Consider the following 20580-nt stretch of genomic DNA (forward strand, 5'->3'; position numbering starts at 1 on the left):
GTGGATCCAAATAAGTTAGTTTGTTATTCAGCCAAAAAAAAAAGTTAGTTTGTTCTTCTCAAAAAAAAAAAAAAAAAAAAGTCAAAACTAGCAAGTTTTTAACAAATTCAATAATGTATTATTACAAAACTTTTTTTTAATAAGAATATTAGTTTGGAAAAATGTCAAAGTTACAAAGTTTTTACAAATTACTGATATGGTGAAAGATTATTAGTAAGTAAAAAAATAATGTCAATAGTGAGCTCATTTGTGAACCAGTAAGAAATTGTCATCTCAACAATTTGTAAAAAGTTTATAATTGTAGCATTGCTTTATTTTTTATTAGAAATAGATTTTACTTATGACATCCGTTCCTAATGAGCGCTCATGAGTGCTATTTATTATTAGATCAAGACACTAATTAGTTTTAAGTATAGGCAGAGATCGAACCCTAAGAAATCCAAACACCTCCTTAATCTCTTATTCCACTATTAACGGTCGAGCTAAAACTTGAAACATTAATTTCTGATCTTTAAACATTAAACATGCATGGTGAGTTGAGTTTTATAATAGAGTATTATAAAACTTGAAACATTAATTTCTGATTATTTTAAGAATCTCTAAACACGTTGAGCACCTATGAAGTTGTTAGAGATCATTAATGAGAGTTCGACAATAATGTCTTTACCTTGTATTATATGCTTTAGGAGTAATTCTACGGTACTCCCCCAAAAAAGAGGGGGGTACGGTACCCACTAGTAGGTAACCTGCTATACCAGGTTACTTTTTTCTCACATTTGATGGTTCTATTCTCACATTATGTAGTTCCAACATCACATGTGACAGTTCTTTTCTCACATTCGATAGTTTCCTTACTTTTTTCTCACATTTGACGGTTCCATTCTCACATTATGCAGTTCCAACATCACATATGACAGTTCTTTTCTCACATTTGATGGTTCCCTTACTTTTTTCTCACATTTGACGGTTCCATCCTCACACATTTGACGGTTCCATCCTCACATTATGCAGTTCTAGCATCACATGTAACAGTTCTTTTTTCACATTTGGTGGTTCTTTTACTTTTTTTTCTCACATTTGACGGTTTCATCCTCACATTGTACAGTTCCAACGTCACATATGACAGTTCTTTTGTCACATTGAGTGGTTCCCTTAATTTTTTCTCACATTTGACGGTTCCATTCTCACATTATGCAGTTCCAACATCACATGTGACAATTCTTTTCTCACATTTGATGGTTCCCTTACTTTTTTCTCACATTTGACAGTTCTTTTCTCACATTTGATGGTTCCCTTACTTTTTTCTCACATTTGACGGTTTCATCCTCACATTATGCAGTTCCAGTATCACATGTGACAGTTCTTTTCTCACATTTGGTGGTTCCTTTACTTTTTTTTCTAACATTTGACGGTTTCATCCTCACATTGTGCGGTTCCAACGTCACATATGACAGTTCTTTTGTCACATTGAGTAGTTCCCTTAATTTTTTCTCATACTTGATGGTTCTATCCTCACATTGTGTAGTTCTAACATCACATGTGACAATTCTTTTCTCACATTTGATGGTTCCCTTACTTTTTTTTCTCACATTTGACGGTTCCATTCTCACACTATGCAGTTTCAACATCACATGTGACAGTTCTTTTCTCACATTTGATGGTTCCCTCACTTTTTTCTCACATTTGACGGTTCCATCCTCACATTGTGCGGTTCCAACATCACATATGACAGTTTTTTTGTTACATTGAGTGGTTCCCTTAATTTTTTCTCATACTTGATGATTCCATTCTCATATTGTACAGTTCCAACATCACATGTGACAGTTCTTTCCTCACATTTAGTGGTTCCCTTACTTTTTTCTCACACTTAACGGTTTCATCCTCACATTGTGCGGTTCCAACATTACATATGACAGCTCTTTTGTCATATTAGGTGGTTTCCTTACTTTTTTCTCACACTTGACGGTTTCATTCTCACATTGTGCAGTTCCAACATTATACATGACAGTTCTTTTGTCATATTGGGTGGTTCCCTTACTTTTTTCTCACATTTGACGATTCCATCCTCACATTTGACGGTTTCATCCTCACATTGTGCAGTTCCAACATCACATGTAATAGTTTTTTCTCACATTTTGTGGTTCCCTTACTTTTTTTTTTTTTTTTCTAACATTTGACGGTTTCATTCTCACATTGTGTGGTTCCAACATCACATATGACAGTTCTTTTGTCATATTGGGTGGTTCCCTTACTTTTTTCTCACACTTGACAGTTCTATCCTCATATTGTGCAGTTCCAACATCACATGTGACAGTTTTTTTCTCACATTTGGTGGTTCTTTTACTTTTTTTTCTTCACATTTGACGGTTTCATTCTCACATTATGCGGTTCCAATATCACATATGACAGTTCTTTTATCACATTGGATAGTTCCCTTACTTTTTTCTCACATTGTGTAGTTCTAACATCACATGTGACAGTTTTTTTTTCACATTTGGTGATTCCCTTATTTTTTTTTCTCACATTTAACGGTTTCATCGTCACATTGTGCGATTCCAACATCACATGTGACAGTTCTTTTGTCACATTGGATGGTTCCCTTACCTTTTTCTCACACTTAATGGTTTCATCCTTACATTTTTCTCACACTTGATGGTTTCATCCTCACATTACGTAGTTCCAACATCACATGTGACAATTCTTTTATCACATTTAGTGGTTCCCTTACTTTTTTCTCACATTTGACAATTTCATCCTCACATTGTGCAATTCTAACATCACATGTGACATTTTTTTCATATTTGGTGGTTCCCTTACTTTTTTTCTCACATTTGACGGTTTCATCCTCACATTCTGCGGTTCCAATATCACATATGACAGCTCTTTTGTCACATTGGGTGGTTCCTTTACTTTTTTCTCACATTTGACGATTCTATCCTCATATTGTGCAGTTCCAACATTACATGTGACAGTTCTTTTCTCACATTTGGTGGTTCCCTTACTTTTTCTCACATTTGACGGTTCCATCCTCACATTGTGTAGTTCTAACATCACATGTGACAGTTTTTTTCTCACATTTAGTGGTTCCCTTACTTTTTTTTCTCACATTTGACAGTTTCATTCTCACATTGTGCGGTTCCAACATCACATATGAAAGTTCTTTTGACACATTGGGTGGTTCCCTCACTTTTTTCTCACACTTGACGATTCCATCCTCATATTGTGCAGTTCCAACATCACATGTGATAGTCCTTACTTTTTTTTTTGTCACATTGACAGTTTTTGTTTTCACATTTGACGGTTACATCCTCACATTGTGCAGTTCCAGCTGGAATTATCTTGGTTTCTTTCACAAATATTTGAATATACCAATTAACTTCCTACGTATCTCCCTTGGTAGCTTCCATCACATTCAGGGGCATACTTTCCTATAAAATAACATAGTTGAGGTCATTTTCTTGATGTTTATGTTTTTATTATTTATATATGATGGTGAACCAAAAATTAGACTATCTCCAATTCGTCCATAGTGTCGTTCAGAAAAGAAAGGTCTTCCAAGTGCATGAAGGTCATCCAGCATGGAGTCACTTGGACGACCGCCAAACACTTAGAAATTTTTAGAGTAAATCTATATCCAAAAGCTTATGATTCGGACCACGTTCTACTATTCTGAAGTATGAGCAAAATTCTTATTCATTACTCTAACTTCTCACTAAGTTCTTAACTTCTGATGGCAGTTGTAGAAGTTAAGTCTAAACCTTTTAACTTCCATCCATGTTGAGGAAGTTACTAAACAAGTAACCACTCCAAAACTCACTATAAAAGGACTCAGCCATATGAAATCAAAGTAAGTTTTTCACCACTTATAGAGTTGGAATTCCTGAGTTCAAGAGAGAAAACTAACTTAAGCATCGGAGGGTTCTTGGCCAATTTACCCCGGTCATTTTTGATTTTGTGTTTCTTTCTTTTTAGGCCTTCTAAGCAATCTCAAGCCCATTGAAGTTCGAAGCATTCAGCCTACTGATTTTCTATGCATCATCAATATATACTATAAAACTAAAGATGTATAACCTTATGTGCTCTCTAATTGTTCTTATGCAACGTCTACAACTTAATCATAGTTGTGTGTTTATTGTGGTGTCTAAGATTGGAAATAGGGTGACTATACAATTAGCAAGTTATGCAAAAAATCCAATACAAAGATTGTTGACAATTTTAAAATTTTTAGTAAACACTTGAATTGAAACTATAGATGCAGTATGAAATAGTCATCAATCAAGGCTATTACACCAGGTTATATATTTTTTAGGCATTTTCATTAGATCCACATGTGCGGAAGTGTCAAATGATTGTGTCCGACACGAGTATAATCACCCCAACTAAAGTGTCTATGCAGTTTTGTTTCATAAAATTATTATTATATTTAGACTCATCTAAAAAAAAAAAAAAATCCAAAAAAATTTCCACAATAACAAAAATTACCAATAGAAAACTAAAAACAATTAAGCACAATTGACCGATTTTACCAAAAACGAACAACCCAATCCTTTTTAAAAAAATTATCAAAATAATTTTGACATTGAGAGTTTATCATATCGACCACAATGATAAGTGTGAGCCTCATTTGAGTCAGCAGTGCCTCTACTAGCTAAGTCTGGGAGAGCCCTAATAGCAATGAAATGTTTTCGTTGTTGAAGACTTATCAGTGCCACAGAGCACTTATCTCTCTCTCTCTCTCACAGGGTTTCACAAAATTTATACAAACTCGTCATTCTAAAGCCATTTGGTATTTTTTTCTATAAAATATTGGAACGTGTAATTTGAACATAATTGACTGTTAAAAGGTCAATTTTCATCTCTATACTTTGTTCGAATCAGCATGGTGGCAAGTCGGTATATTTTTTGCCGAGCAACTCTGGTTCAAATCCTTCACGCCTGCAATTTTATTTTTTTGAATTTTCAATTTTCAGTCCATAAGCTGAAAAGCCCACAAGATCCTACGCCTAAGAAAAACCCTAGTTCATCCCAAATCTTCTTTCCTTCAATGTCAGTGATAACAGCCACCGATTTTCCTCTCTTTCTCTGCCCTTTTGTTCGAAGTCTCCACCGTTTCTCATCATTAAAATCTCAGTATGTCTCATCTTTTTTCTTTAGTTTTCCATCTAGGCCCATTACAAAAAGCTTGGCCCCCTCTGAAATTGTAAACCATTAACCCACCCGGCCAGCCCACATGTAAAAATAAAAATAAAAAAAAGGTCCAAAAATGTAAACCCAGCAATCCGACCGAAGACTCCGGTCTCCTCTCCAAAGTCCAAACGGAAAAACAAAAGAAAACCTAAGAAAAAATGCTGCTGCCCACGCCGTGACGCCGCCACCACGCAAGAGCGGCGAGACCCATCTTGCAGACCCACGCGACACCCATCTCGCCGTGACGCCGCTACTGGCTTTGATCTTAAAAGCAATGCCAGACTTCTATCAAATGATACCTTTTTAAATATTTTATGAACAGGTATTAACTTGCAACTCAGTCTGATGAGCGCCTATACATATGTAAGGTCTGGTATTACTTCAATTGTAATTTAATTTCTTCATTATCAAGATGTTTTGACATTTGAATTTGAAATGCTTGGAACCGCAAAAAGGTTTATGTTTTTGTGCAGAGTGTGCTATGGTGCCATATTTGAATTTCTTTGGGACACAACTAACTTCAAAAAAGTAAAATAAAATAACAGGTGTCTGTCTCTCTTGATGACACAATAATTCTACATGAGGGTGGGGATAAGAAGCTGATTGAAGAAAGATGTGCAGAGGTATGCGTTTGGCTTTTCTCTTTAATTCCTTATTTATTTTCAAAATTTTTATTCAGTGTGCTATTCACTTGGATGAATTGTTTGCCAATTTTTTTGATCAATAATTTTGACACATTAGAAATGCACTTAGTGCTACATGCATGGGTGAAATCACAATTCTGATGACCTCCCTATAGTGGTATAAAGCTCTTACCTTTTTTTTTTTTGGTTGTCCCATTGGCTTTTTAGTTTTTATTTTTAATACTCAAATTCAACTCAACTTTACTCACAAAACTTCATTTTCAAAGGTTTTATTTGTTGAATTTCCTCAGCCAGCGTCTACCTTGGTGTTTATTTGTAGTTAAATACTGACAATGAGCATTTTGATTTGCTTTAGGCACCTGCATTCACAATAGCCTCAAATGCTGGTTTTGATGGTGCACTGTTTATTGGCAAATTGTTGGAACAAGATAATCATAATTTGGGTTTTGATGCTGCTAAAGGTTTGTTCTTTTATTAGCTACAAGAATTACCATCGTAGCCAACTTTACAATTTCGCATCCCTTTTCTTATTTCTGGGATTCAATTCTTCTCTTATTGGCCCTCGGGCTTCTGTCTCGGGGGATTTCTGGTCTATGGTAAAGCAAAATAGTGTAGGAAATTTCATGTTGTTTGAGTTGGAGCCTTTTCTGTCCAATAAAAAGAACATGGAAATGTCTGTGTCCAGACCCTGTAGGAATGGGGAGTGTCCACAAAGCCTTGTGCATTGTATGAAAGTTGAATTATTGAGAATGGAAAACTTTCCAACATGTTTATATTGAGAATTCTCATGAAAGTTGAATTATCCAATTTATTGCACGTGGATCTTGTTTCTCTTTCTTTTCTTTTCTAGTTTTTCTATATTTGTCTCAACACCTGGACTAATATCAAGTGATGATTGTTTAAAGTTGTTTATTTAATACTTTCCTGGACATTTATTTAATAATAGTCCTTGTGCAAAATAGGTGTATATGTTGACATGGTGGAGGAGAGAATCAGAGATCCTCTCAAAGTGGTTAGAATGGCTTTAGTCGACGCTGCCAGGTAAAGATCATAGTTGGTTAAATGTGGAATCAATTGGAAAAAAGAATTATCTTTTCTTGTTTCTAAGATCTAATCATATTAGCTTCTGCCCCTCTCTTTGCATCTGCATTTTTTTAATAAGTGAAGGATAGAAGTTAAATAAGTAATGACTAATGAACAATGTATGCAACTAAAAACATACATACAGATATATATATCAATTGCTTTATGATTTTTTATTTTCTATTTGTTAGTTGCATTTTGAGTTTTTTGTTTTTGTCTTTGTCTTTGTGCTAAACAAAGCCCAGAGTTTGACCTTAGTATTGGTGGAAAATTATTTGTTGCATCCCTAACCTGCTTTTCGTTTCTAGATGTTATCTTTGGTGGGCCTAGGTAGTCAAATTTGCATCCATTTTAATCTAACCTGATGCAGCATTGTCTTCTGTTTGAGGATCTTACCAAAGTATGCCATTCCATACTGTTTTTATGAGGGTCAATGTATAATATGTCTCTTATTTCAGTTGAAGATATTTTATTAGTAAAGAAGTTGCATTATCAAATACTAGGGACCAGGATCTGAATGGTGGCTATGGCAGTTATTTTAGCAGGTTTTTCTGTGGTTGAAAATCAAGCAAGGGACATGTGCATTATGTGAAATTAATCTTTTCAAGATGAATTTAATGGTGTGGGCTGTGTGGTTGGGTGTTCCATGTCATTTTTTTTTCTTTTGCTTACGACACGCCAATACATCACCTTAGCATGGAGGAGCATTATGTACTTGGTTATATGTAGATTTGAGCTCTCTGTGCTTGTATGATTGAGAACTAACCTTTTTTCTTGTGAATGTTTTGTCATTGATGGAAGGATTTGCTCCTCTTCACCTCTGAATCTATCAAAAGGGCCGCTTTGCAAGCTATCAGCAATGACCAAGTTTCTGTTCCCAGCCTTGTAATAGCTGTATTTACTCATGATCTTTGGCTGGATCACTATGAGTGCTATTGTCAGCTGTTTGAAGATGTCTATGCCAATTGCCGAAGGACAACTCTGCTGTTGGTTGGCTTCTCTGCTGGTAGGTGACAAATGCAATTTCAAAGTGAACATTGAGCTGGAGCTTGGATTTGCCCAGAGTCTGCGCATTATCAAGATGCCTGAATTGATGGAGTGCTTGTTGATCAACACCACTGTTTGGCTAGGCCACTGGTGAACTCAGGAGAACGAGGCTGCCCCAGAACTCTCAACTGGTTAAGCTTGTTTGCTACCAAACTGATTTGTGGGGTGGATAGAAGTCCTGCCGATCACTGAGCCTCTACTATGAGATTCTATGTTTTGTGAATAGCAAATAAAATCTTCAAAATATTGTCAATATTCTTACCTTAAAATTAACAAAAAAAGAAAAAAAAATCTATATAATTTTGAGATCGCATTTGAATATATAATATAGTTTTTTTCCAATTTCTTTTTCACGGTGAATAATGATTCAAGTCATTTGACTAAATTTGGTTAGCTTTGTCAATTGAGTCAGGGTAAAGGTGTGGGTCTCCAATCCAACTGCTCCTGCCATCTACAATTCTTGGCATATTTTGGATGGATTTGTCTTTTGCAATATCCTGATTTACTTGATTTGAGGTCTAATTAAGCGAATTATTGTGCACCACAGATGCTTTTAATGCTTCACTTGCTTTCAATTTTGGCCGTGTCTCTCATCAATTTAAGATCCACAGAAAATCTATAAGCCAAATGTTATAAAAAGAGCTCAATATTGGAATGAGTGGGCACTGAAAACGTGGGTTGATGCAGATTATCTTTTAGGGATATTAAAAGATGAACATTTCTGGTGTGATAAAAAGTATTTAGGGAGTAGATGGAATAATAAGTTAGAAGGTTGCAAAATCTTATTGACTGACTGCTAAGAAGTTTCAAAATTTTGGACGCTAGGAATCAAACGGACGCCTAAGCCAAACATCTATCTGCTTCTTTTCTTTTTCTTCTTTGGTTCACCAACCAAACATCTATTTACTTAAAAGAAAAGAGCCATGGCCAAAATATCATATAGTCTGCCAAGCAAATTGTCCAAACTCAACATCTCCAAGCAATTGATAGTGCCAAATGCATGTACCAGCTATTATCTCATCATTCAGCATTACTTCACATAACAAATACAGTGCTGGAAACTTTTTTTTTTTGGTAAAGCAGCACAAGTACTGGAAACTAGTTGGTAGGGGCAGAAGCAATCAAATACATGTTCAAATGCACAATTTTGTGTTCATGACAAGAAGATTCCAGATTCTTTTTTCCAAGCAGTGATTGCAGATTCCTGGTATTGACAATACACATTGTCTTTCAATGGTACACTAGTGGAGATCACCATTCCATGGTGAGGTGTAATAGAACCAGTACAAAAATATGAGAAGAAATTTTTATTCTTACCCCAAAAATGAATCTCACAACACCACAAATATCTTGTATATAATCATTATCCAGAGAAAATTATACAATAAACAACAGTATTTACAAGTAAAGCTTTTTCAGAAGCCGAGTATTGTCATGTAAAAGCCCTTTCGGCATCACTTGCGTCTCTATGATTATGAGGGTTGTCAGTCCCCCCCAACCATTCCTCCAGTTTGGCTTCTTTATCAGCCTTGAAATCATCAAAGTTTTCTAAAACTAAAACTAAATTTTTACTCGGTAAGCTGACATCATTCTGTTCTTCTTCTTGCAGTGGATCATCTTCAAACAACATAAATTGATATCTAAAAACATGCAGTGCAACTCACATAAACAAGGGTAGTGCAACTTATGAAATTCAATCTCCCTTTCAATTAAAAATAAAATTCACTAAATTGCAGCATTTTCCAAAAAATTCAGTTATCAAATTATACAAATCACTGTCATTCTAGTGACCGAAAAATATCTTGTAGTGGAGTATTTCTAGCATTTTCTATTATTTTTGAACGTTGTTCATTTTCCTTTGAAAGCACTAGATTTGATGCCAACTTGTATCGAATACGTTCTGACCAACTCTCCTGAAAAAAGTAGACATTGTTGATGAATAAGAAGCTTAAGCAAATTATGCAAAAACTGTAAAATATACTTCCAATAAATATATTACCATAAAGGTTAGATTCTATTTGATAATTTTTGTATGCATGTGCTTAATAACATACATGCCGCAATCATACCTGAAATATGAAAACAGTTAAAATTTAAAAAACCTAAAGAGTCACACAATAGTTATCATGTAAAAACCTAAATGGTCTCCCTTGCAACCCCATTTTACTAGTCTTTCTCTTGTTGTAATTCTGTCCTTTATGACCAGCTAGTTTATAAATGCATGCCTGGGAATATGACCTATGAACCAAATTAGCTTGTACACCAACTAACAGCTTGTTGGTTGGTTCTTTTTGTTTTTTGAAATCTCCTACTAAAGAAAAAGAAAAAAGAAATATGGATTGTGTAATAATGTTGTGTGTTAGGTTGAATTGGATATGTAGGTTGTTGTCTTACCTAGAAGATATGGTCTTGTTATGTAGGTCTAAATTAACGTGGACCACTTTGATACACGCAATTGGGTCAAATAAGATATAAAAAGTAAAAGATAGTCATGATGTGTTAAGGCTTACATAGGGCATGACACATAATGTTTTGTTTTAGGACTCATTGTTGAATTCATGAATCTTGATGTCCTTGATTGAGTGAATAAAATTTGTACTTAAAGAAATTGCAGAATTTTACCCCATTCTAGAATAACCAAATCAAAGAAAAATTAAAATATAAACCTAAATAACCTAAATATAATTTTACCCGACTCTAGACATGATGGCCTTGTTTCTAGATATAATAGCCTAAAGGGCAAAACTTAGATACAATACCTTATGTATTAGGTTCCCTCCCTAAAAATCAGCCATGTGAAATATGAAATATTATCACAACCCCATAATCTTCTCGATCAATTCAAATCAAGCTTGGACAAACAAGTAATAAGTTTGAAAAAAACAACTCAATCCCACTAAACTGTGACTTTATGCACTTATTTCTGGTTTTTAAGCATCAAATTAAAATTACTTCTAGAACCCACTGGTTGTTACACTATTTATGAACGGTATAAAATATTGCAACTTGCCAAACCTAGGACTTGGTTCTTGGTCTTCTTTCTTTGGTTATAAATATGCACAATTGGGTTAGGCTTTGATAGTATCTAACTATTTTGTCAACTAGTTCTCCACTCTACCTAAGTAAAAGGGTATTCAATGTTCAAAGCCATAACATAAGGCAACAAGTCCTTTCATTTCCTTTGTGTTCTACTGGTTTTTTTGTCAAAAATTTGAATTTTTTTTTCCCTGAGATGGAGAGCCTTTTGGGCCTGCTTAGGATTCATATCCATAGAGGGGTAAACCTTGTAGTTAGGGATGTCAGATGCAGTGATTCTTATGTTGTTATCAAAATGGGCAAGCAGGTAAAAACAGATTTAAGCTATTTTGAACTTACACATAACTGTACTCCTAAGTTAAATACTTCTTGTAGAATTTTCCACATTCAAACTCAAGATTATTTTATAAAAAATATAAACAAAAAAGGAAGAAGAAGAAGAAACCAGGGGAAAAAATAAACCAGAAATTGATGAAAAAAAGTTCCAATACGAGAAATTTTATTTAGCCTCAATCTCTCTGTACATTAACTTATTCACTGACCAATATTGGAACAAACCAAAAATTAAAAAACGAAGACCAGATTTTTTCTGACACAAAAGATAGAAAAACACTTGTTATATGCATACGCAGCTCAATATGAACAAACTCATTTCAACAAACGCCCTCAAAGCCTCAAAACCACTGCTGATGCTTCTTCTTCTTCTTAATTTTGGTATGTATTTAGGACACTTCAATATTTTAATATAGCACAAACCAACTCTAAAATTGTTCTTACTGCCAAGGTGGTTGGAAAAAAAAAATCTCCTAAGTCCATAGGTTCATAGTATCGTGTCCTCCCCACACTCCCAAACAAATTAGTTGAGAATTCAATCTCTGCCACTCAAAACTTGAAAATGCCAAAGAAGTTCGCAGAACCAGCAAATGGTGCATTACCCTATAATAAACTTAGTTATAAATTTTAATTTGTGATGGTTAGACTCTCTTTTCAACTAATAAGGACATCTTCTACAACTCCTAGTTTAGAAAAATCCTAGTGCTCACGTATATCTTGGTAATCAAATACTCTGCATGGAAGGCTTAACTTAGATTTTAATTAAATGGGGAAGCAAATGACCACTTTAAAGTATGTTCAAATGTGAACTGAATGATTTCTAAAACTATTTTTCAGACATTCTGATTGTGGGAGAGAATTCATCCACTAGGTGGCGCATGTTAACATCATTATGTAGCATGTACTGCATTCAAACACCCAGATGACTCAAATCAAATCATTTATGGTCTGCATTTAATATTCCTAACCTTCTAAAGTCTTTAAAAGACACTTGTAATGCATTAATTTATATAAGAGAGGCCATACCTTGAGTATATGCTGGTAGTCAGGTTCAGCTTCAGCCTCAGCCTCAGCCTCAGCCTCAGACTATTTTTCTAAAAGTGTTAATTTTATCCCAACTTATGGATAAGGGTTCCCACGTCTCACATCTCAAACTCAAAAGTGTAAAGATTTTTTTTTTCTTTTTTTTGAGAAACCAGTCTGTGAGACAGATCGATGCTTTTATTAAAATATAAGAAAACTAATCAAACAGAGCAAGGGGGATAATGTCCCCAGGTAAGTCTTCAACCCAAACCTGACGTTCTAGTTCTAGCCCAACCCGAGATTTCTTTGCCAAAGCCCTTCGATTAATTTGTCAAATATATAAGAACCGAAACTCAAACAAAACAATAATATCATAAACCCACAAAGTTTAGAGAAATAATATAAACCCATATCAGTGTTAATCATATGTAAAGAGAGAACCTGAAGATTGTGGGTGGCGCTGCCGATTTAGAATGGAAGAGAAGAAGGGCCGCCGAGTCGTACAGGAAGAGATGAAGCACCGTCGAGTTGGATTGGATATGAGTGCGCCGCTGATTTGAATATGGATTGGAAGAGAATAAGCTAGAGAGCGGCGCCGACAAGTGGATTGGATGAGAAGGACCGCCTCCGATTTGAGGTTGTGGGTGCGCCGGGCTCTGAGTGTTTGTGGGTGCGCCGAGCTCTGAGGGTTTTGTGGGTTGCGCCGCAGATGTGGTATCAACGATTTGAGGGTTTTGTTTAGAGAGGCAAACAGAGCAAACGATTTGAGGGTTTTGTTTAGAGAGGCTCTATGAGGGTTTTGTTTAGAAAGGCAAACAGAGCAATGGGTAGAGACGCAAACGTGATACAGGAGAAAGGCGGAAAAGGCTGATGAATGTTTTAATTTTTTTTTTGTTTATATTTAAAACCTGTTTAACCGGTAACCAAAAACCTTTAAAATTATATTAACGGACATGATCAAAACCATAAGAAATTAACGGCCCAGATATAGGTGGGTACCGTACCCCCTTTTTTTGGGGGATACAGTAGAATGACCCCTGCTGATAATAAACAAAAATATTCGTTTATACCCAAATTGATATATAGCATTAAAGTCATGTCAATAAATGTATAAAGTAACATCATATGAAAATGTGTAGCAATATATAAAGAGAATAAAGTATTAGAACTTATCTTAGATGCAAGCAACTCATACTTCTCTCTTGTCCTGAGCAAATCATAAGACGTGCAATAAATCACACTCCAAGAATTCATGCTAGGAAGTGTGAAGTGGCAACAACTATAAAGCCTGCAAAAACAACTCCCACAACCTAAGAGAAGTAGATGTTAGCTTCAAGAAATAAGGGAAGAGGGATAATGAGTTGAAGGAGAAAATGACACTCATATTTGTGTAGTTAAAAACTAATAAAAACACGCTTTGTACACCTGCTAAATGTTACAAAGTGTCCGAGGATGTATGTTTTTAAGTTTGTGCTTGTTATGTACAAGTGTTGTGGTTTTTTGTCTAGAGTTAATTTGAATTCTCCTCACGTTTTTGTTTCCTTATCATTTGATGTTGACATTTGGATCACTTACAAGCCTATTGAATGAATGGAATATCAGCTGTGACTATTGGGTAGTAAATTTCCGCTTTATTAAGCAATGTTCCATCTTAAAACGAGGTGGTGGTAGTATGGTTGGACTAAACACCTTAAAATTTGCTTGTTTAGGGGAGAATGCTCATTTAAATGTGCTTGAATCAAGGGCTACAGCAGCCTTGCATTGATGCTAATTGATCATTGATTTTTGGAAGAAATGATGATGCTGGATGAAACTCTATTACACAATAGGTGTAAGTGTAACATTATTTTTTTAGGAAAGAATCTCTCATGTATCAAGCGCATGAGATACCATCTCTATTTTTTAGGTCTTATACTTAATTCTTACACGTGACATCAATCACGAGTTTAATGGTCTCACAAATGTTCCAACTTCATTTGTTAAGCTCTGTTTGGTTACAACGGAGGGAAGAGAAAAGAAAGGAAAAGAAAACATTTTTCTCATGTTTGTTTGGAAATAAGAAAAGAAAAATTACTTTGCTTTTATTTGTTTGGCTTGTAAAGGGAAAGAAAATGGAAAGAGAGATATATTTCTTTTTTACTTTTATACCCACCTAAATTTGAGAGAGATGAATGTAAAATCTGGGACAAAAATGTAAATTTTATGTTATAAAAAGTCAAAGTGTCAGTTTTGCGGCCAAAATGGGAAATTAACCCTGATTTTCAAACATTATAATTAGTAGACCACGTTTTCAAACTATATTTTTTACTAGCATCACGAGTCTAAGAGGCTCGATTTAAGGCTTATAAATCAAGTCTCAAAGACTTGATTTTCATGGGTTGATCATGTCTGATGTGGCATTTTTTCCACGTGGCGACCACCTGGAAATTGAGTCTCTAAGACTCGATTTATATAATGTTTTCTCTTTCTCTGTTTTCCAATTCCCAAATTCTCAGGTCCAACAAACAAACACAATGTCAACAACCATGTCCTCCACCACATCTCCCCCAATTCTCCCAATCTCAAACACCATCGCCACCCCAGTGCCGTAACAACCTCACCCAGCGCCGCCCGTGGTCCGACCTCGTCAACCCACAAATGAATGTTCAACCCACAAGTGATTGGCCTAGGTTGCGCGGCTAGGTCACACTGGCCTAGGTCAGTTTGATTTTCAGAGTGTATTTTTTTTATTTTTGGGTTTGGGTTTCCAATGGGTTAGTTTGATTTTCATAGTGTATTTTTTGATTTTTGGGTTTGGGATTGGGTTTCCGATTCCATCGGTTTTTATTTTGGATTTTGTTCTTTGGTTTTTTGGGACTTTGCAAGTTTATGGGAGAGGAACTAGGTTTGGGTCTTGGGTTTTTTGTATTGTAAATGTTGCAGATGTAAATCAAGTCTTAGAGACTCAATTTACAAGTAGACGCCACGTGGAAAAAGTATCAACTCAGACCCGATCAAAACATGAAAACTGACCCTCAAAGACTCGATTTATAATCCAAAATCGAGCCTCTTAGCCTCGAGATGCTAGTAAAAAATATAGTTTGAAAACGTGGTCTACTAATTATAATGTTTGAAAATCAGAGTTAATTTCCCATTTTGGCCCAGTTTTGCCCTCCAATCCACTACTCTCTCTTTTTCTCTTTACTGGCTCCTCCTATTTTGAGTGGACTTGGTCCACCGTATTTAGAGGAAGCACTCTATTTTATAAAAATAAAATAAAAAGTCATATCATCACAATATGAAAAATTACTTAAAGTTTCATCAAAACAAAAAAAAATTATCCAAAAAAAAAAACCAATAATTTATGTTTTTGGTAGGATTGATAGGATCGGTAGGATCCCATACGATCCTACGATCCCATACGATCCTACACGATCCTACATATGATCCTACCATTTTTATGATTTTAGTGCGATCCTAAATGTTTTGGTGAGGTGGGATCGTAAAATCGTGTGATCCTACGATTCAGATCGCGATTTTGACAACTATGGTAAAGAGAAGTTTAAGATCTAGTACAAAACATTTGTACCTAAATTCTACAATATTAGTAGATGAACTTACAGTAAAAACTTTTTACCACTTCAAAACTTTTGAACTTTTCATTATGTAAATACTCCACGGATGATGCACTCACTTGACAATGTACAAAGTGTCAATTATTTAAAAAATTTTAAATGATGTGATACTGAATACACATTTAAATTTATAATATTTAATGTGAATCACAGATGGATTCATTTGAAATGGAAATGATCCTAATACATAAGTCGATAGTTAGAGAAAAGTACAAGTTAGTATGAGATCATTCAAATCAAGATATGAGGTGATTTTTATTGAATTTAGTATCATAAAACATAAATGATGAAATTTCACAAAATATGTAAAGAGTTTTGTGGTTTAGTACCATTTTCTTTTTCTTTTTCTTTTTCGATGGGTTTAGTATCATTTTCACTCTTCCTTATGAGGAGACTTTGGATCCTAATCCCCTCTCTATAAGGGGAGAATAATGTTACCATATATATATAATAGACAACACAAATTGGGACTACAGTGAAAATCATATTAATAAGAAGATGCTCGCGCTTCAACCTGGGAACTGGAGATGGGGGACGAGAGGATCTAAAGTTTTCAACGGAGGCCTTTATAAGTTATGATTTCTCAGGTAGTAGCCCATGGACTACGAAAATGGGTCATATCCTGCCTACTCAACTCTCACTAGTGGAGGTGCTGTTAATTATTGTGTAGTTTGGGACTCCCTTTTTCCCAAGGGATGTGGTGGGCCCCATGGGAGGGGTGGGTCAAGGCCTTTAGTGAATTGATCCATCCAATGTTGATAGTTGGACTCCACTTTTTTTTTTTTTTTTTAAATTATTATAAAGTGGTTCGGATTGGGTTTTATTTTCTCTATTTTAATCAAAATGAATAAATATTCTTTATTTATCTATCAATATAATAGTCAAAAGATGAAGTATATTATTTAGTATTTTTAAGGTCTGTTTGGATACAGCTGAAAATTGAAATTGAAAACTGAAAAACACTGTAGTAAAATAATTTTTAAATGTGTAAATAATACAATGAGATCCATTTTTAATGAAAAAGTTGCTAAAAAGTGAAATTTGTGGGTCCATAAACAGTACACGATGTGCACTAATTGGCCTAAAAAAGTTTGAAAAGTCAAACTTTGCAGTTACTGTTTATTAAACAGTGCATGAACAGTAATGAACAGTAGCCGCAATCTGAAAAACGCGTGAAAAAAAAAAAAAAAAAAACAAACAAACAAACAAAACGCAGACGCAGACGCAATCAGCCCAATCCAAACGCAGCTTTAGTATTTTTATAAGCCACATTAATGTAGTATTTTGGTCCATTTCGATATAATTTAGTTTAGTTCGATACATTTTGAACTAATTGACTCTTAAATTAATTTTTTTTGTAGGTTGCCTTTTCAGTTTTTGACTCAAAATTTTATATATATATATATATATATATTTTTTTTTTTCTTCTTCTTCTTATTACTTTAATGTTGAAAAATACAAAATTTTATTCTATTTAGACCAAACTTTTTAGTTTTTGGTTAAAAAAAATTAGAGAAATGGACCCTAAAAAAGTAATAAAATTATAAATAATGATTAGAAAAATGGACCCTAGTCGCGTGAGTTTGTGACTAGTCAAAGTAACTATTAGAGTAAAAAAAATGTATTTATATGGATATTTAAATTCAGTTAAAATGGTCCATATTCACACAAATCTAAAAAGATTGGTTTAGTGATTCTCAATACTCATTCAATTGATAAGATCTTAGATTCAAATTTGGGCTACTCTTAGGAACTTTTATATTAATTACTCAGTCTGTAGGGGACAGGACACACCCGAAAAGACTAGTAAAATACTCTAAAAATTATGGAACATAATTTCTTTTAGACCCCAATCTGCAAAGAATTTTGCTGCCAAAGTTCACGATCACGTCTCTAACATTCTTTGCCAAGCGATTGCCCATGCTTACCTTTGGTCTTCCTTTCATACTTTTTAAATGCCTTATTAACAATGTTATTAAAATTAAGAAAAAAAAATGGAGAGAGAGTTTATGGATACAATTTTTATCACAATTTTGATCTAGTTAATTATGAGTGGTGGAAAAAATGTGATAAACTTAATATGAAGTGATTTCCCTCTACTCACATTTGATCACTTAACAAGTTTTGACAAAATTTTTGATCCTAGAAGAACAAAAAATAAAAAAATAGTTGAGAAATTACATCAACTTCCATGTAAGGAAACGATGGTGACCCCTTATGTTTTGTAGAAATGCTATTTTATTCTTCAAACTTGTATAAGCATAATGTATAATAAAATCTTTATATAAAAGAGGTAACCCATGATTCTCTCTTTTTTTTTTAATTAATCTATATATATATATATAAAACCGAAACCTTTGCTGGCACCACAATTTTCCACGTCAGCACAATATTTAAAAAAGCATAAAAAATCAAAATATTTAAAAAATAAAAATAAATAAAAATTATAACTCCTCAAAACCCTAGCCTAACCTTACCCCTCTCTCAAGTTAAGTTAAAAATATAAAGCCACGGTTTCTGCAAACTCTCTCTTTCTCCAGACGTAGGAAGCCCTAAAGCATTCAAGATCTACAAAACCCTAGCAACCTTACCCCTCTCTCAAGTTAAGAAATATAAAGCACGGTTTCTGCAAACTCTCTCTCTCCAGACGTAGGAAGCCCTAAAGCATTCAAGATCTACAATGCACGGTATAGATTTTAGCTTATAAAGTTCAGCTTTTGTAAGGTTAGTTTTGTTTATATATTAATTAATACATAGTACTTTGTTCACCATTGAATACTCATATAATCAATTTCCAATTCAGTGTTCAAGAATTAAACCAAAATTCTAACTGCGCTATCATAAAATATTATTATTAGTATGAATTTTATGGAGTTGCGGTGTTCAAGAATTAAACCAAAATTCTTTTAAATTATCTATAATATTTTGTCCTCTGAAAATTTTATCTCTTTGATTTTAGTATATTGTGTTTCTTAAGCTATAGAGAGATTTTCTTTGGTTTCTACAAACTCTCTCTCTCTCCAGATGTAGAAAGCCCTAAACGCACGGTATAGCATTCAAAATCTACGACTCACGGTATAGATTTTAGCTTATAAAGTTCAGCTTTTGTAAGGTTAGTTTGTTTATATATTTAGTCCTTACGTTTAGGTTTAGGTTTTAAGAGATTTATATATTACTACTATGTGGTTGAATTTCCTGTGACATCAGTTTTATATTTTTAACCAAATACATCAGGAAAGCAAGAGAAGGCGCATAAATATTTAGTCCTTACGTTTAGGTTTAGGTTTTAAGAAATTTATATATTACTACTATGTGGCTGAATTTCCTGTGACATCAGTCTTATGTTTTTTTTTTTTTTTTAATTTGTTTTATGTAAGGTTAGTTTGTTTACATCAGTTCTTTATCTCAAAAATAAGGCTTTTATTTCTACCGCAAGAGCTATTTAGGTATGTATCCCTTGCAAGCACACATGAACTTAAATTGTCTTTTAATATATGCATGCTTTATTATTTTCTAATAGTTTTCACGTGCATCGCACGGGTTAGCGACTAGTTATTATTATTATTATTATTATTATTATTCAAGGCGAAAGGGGGGCTTACACCCATCTTTAGCACCTGCGAGTCAGGGAGAAAATAGATTTTTATGGGCCCATTCCACATACAATAATCAACCTAAGAGGCTAAATTATGTGCGAGAAAATTAAAGTTCCTACTAACAAAATGGAAATCGCAACAAGTCAAAGGGATGAACTATAAAGAACTAAAGAACCAAAGAAGTCATACATTAATTGTTCAAACAAAGGAGATTAAACAAGCACACCACACACAAATGCCAAATCTTTGCTCAACAGGGGTATCAAGTAGATTTCAGTGATGAACTTTTTGAGTAATTTTTAGGTATTTCTAGAGTATGGTGATCGCATGGTGCTCCTTGCTCTTACATTTATGTTGAATCCTACTAATTAAATTTATGGTGAGGTTTACTATAAATTTGAGAGGGGGGAGCACTACATCATCATACTTCGGGAATGCCTAATAATTTTCTGATATCTTCATGTAATTTATTGCAACTAGAATTTAAGTAAAAAATTAGTTATGTTCTATGATTATAAATAAATATCATGATACCAAAAACAAGAACACATTTTGCATGCTTTTTTTTTTTAACAAATATTTTGTTTTTGCAAAAAACTTTATCGAAAAGTCTCTGCCTAAATTTATTTAGTTATATATAACACCTTTTGAAACTTGAATTTGCTAAACTCAAGTTCCTAGTGAAACTTGAGTTTACCAAACTCGAGTTTGACATAATGCTTGAAACTTTTTTAGTTATGTAGCACTTTTTTGCTATAATACTTGGAACTTGAGTTTTGTAAACTCAAATTCTATATAACGAAATAAGTTTGAGTGGAGGCTTCTCAGTAAATTTTTTTGTTGGTATAAAAATAGAATATTTGGCAAAAAAAAGCATGTTTTGCTAGAGGCCATTGAAAAATAAATGAAAACTAAAGTACCTTATTCATTAAAGTTTTTGGCCTAAATAGTCAAAAATTTAGAGAGAACAACTAAATCAATTCAAAAATCTTGATTATCTGCAAAAAATATTTTTCT

General features: G+C 34.0%; 2 long non-coding RNA genes across 5 annotated transcripts; one reads left to right on the top strand and one right to left on the bottom strand.

Annotated features, from left to right (window-relative positions):
• Positions 1 to 5304: 5304 nt before the first annotated feature.
• Positions 5305 to 8176, top strand: LOC115955015. Of its 4 annotated transcripts, none has more exons than XR_004084005.1 (5): positions 5305 to 5509; positions 5643 to 5810; positions 6187 to 6292; positions 6794 to 6872; positions 7716 to 8176. It is a non-coding gene; the product is annotated as an uncharacterized LOC115955015 (long non-coding RNA). The 4 variants fall into 4 exon arrangements; XR_004084006.1 differs by having other exon boundaries at positions 5306 to 5555; positions 5661 to 5810; XR_004084008.1 differs by having other exon boundaries at positions 5306 to 5509; positions 5661 to 5810.
• Positions 8177 to 9670: 1494 nt separating this feature from the next.
• LOC115954432 lies at positions 9671 to 10404 on the bottom strand. The gene is made up of 2 exons (XR_004083905.1): positions 9961 to 10404; positions 9671 to 9874 (listed from the first exon to the last, which is right to left on the bottom strand). It is a non-coding gene; the product is annotated as an uncharacterized LOC115954432 (long non-coding RNA).
• Between the last annotated feature and the right edge of the window lie 10176 nt (positions 10405 to 20580).

This window comes from Quercus lobata, chromosome 8 (genome assembly GCF_001633185.2).
Source record: "Quercus lobata isolate SW786 chromosome 8, ValleyOak3.0 Primary Assembly, whole genome shotgun sequence".
NCBI lineage: Eukaryota > Viridiplantae > Streptophyta > Magnoliopsida > Fagales > Fagaceae > Quercus > Quercus lobata.